This window comes from Malania oleifera, chromosome 2 (assembly GCF_029873635.1).
Source record: "Malania oleifera isolate guangnan ecotype guangnan chromosome 2, ASM2987363v1, whole genome shotgun sequence".
In the NCBI taxonomy this organism is placed as follows: domain Eukaryota; kingdom Viridiplantae; phylum Streptophyta; class Magnoliopsida; order Santalales; family Ximeniaceae; genus Malania; species Malania oleifera.
This window is the reverse complement of record NC_080418.1, coordinates 68,584,202-68,585,270: the sequence shown is the minus strand read 5'-3', so window position 1 is coordinate 68,585,270 and position 1,069 is coordinate 68,584,202.

Below are 1,069 nucleotides of genomic sequence, written 5' to 3'. Positions count from 1 at the left end.
TCATTTGATATCACATTTGTTAACATTTGGCATCACATGTTAATCATCACATAATCTTTGAAAATTACCACACTATGTATGTTCACATTGAAATTTAAATTCAACAACACAGATGTCTGCATTAGCAAGGGGGAGAAGTAAAATTTTTCAAATCTGATGGTTGAATAAGTTTAAAACTTTAAGACTTAAAAGGGGAGAAAAATATAAGACTATGTCCACCCATGTATTATTATTATACACATTTTTGTTGATGTCAAAAGGGGGAGAAGAATCAGGCTTTAGGCAAAAATGCAAAAATGGGCAAAAATGGTTGACAACATTAATTGTGTAAAGGGGGAGAAGAATCAGGTTATAAGATGAATCAGGTTATAAAACTCAGGTTATAGCATTAATTGTTGGCAAAAATAATTGTAAAAAGGGGGAGAAAAATCAAGCAATAGGAGAAGAATCAGGCTAAACAACTAGTGTATGAAAATGAACATATTTCATTTGGCATGAGCATATTTCACTTACTGAATATTTGATGCATTATTTGAGGGGGAGCCTTGTTAGGCATAACCCATTTTATTCTATATTTTTGCTCGTGTATTTGTCATCATCAAAAAGGGGGAGACTGTTGACTCTATGAGTCCAATCCGATTTTGATAATGAAAAATCACTTGGTATTTGATCTATGCATTAAGATTGTGAATAGGAACTATATTAAGCATGCACCAAAGGATAACAAGTCATTTAAGCCATGAAGATTAAAGCATACATATCTTGGCACAATCTATGGAACCCAAAGAGTACAAGAATAAAGATGCAAGCAATAAGTTCAAAAGCGTCATGGGAATGGGTACTTAGAACCAATGTATTTACATTTTCATATGATTTAATTTGAGACTCTACATATATCCTAGAATGACCTTAGGATTCATGCATTTCATGAACATCCTTAAGGGACATTCATGGACTTAGAAATATTTTTAAAACCTCGAAAAATATTCTTATAAAAGATCCAAGAAAGAGAGCAAAATAGATTTTTCAAACTAAAAAGAAAAATCCAGGATTTGGTTAGTTCAGAAGA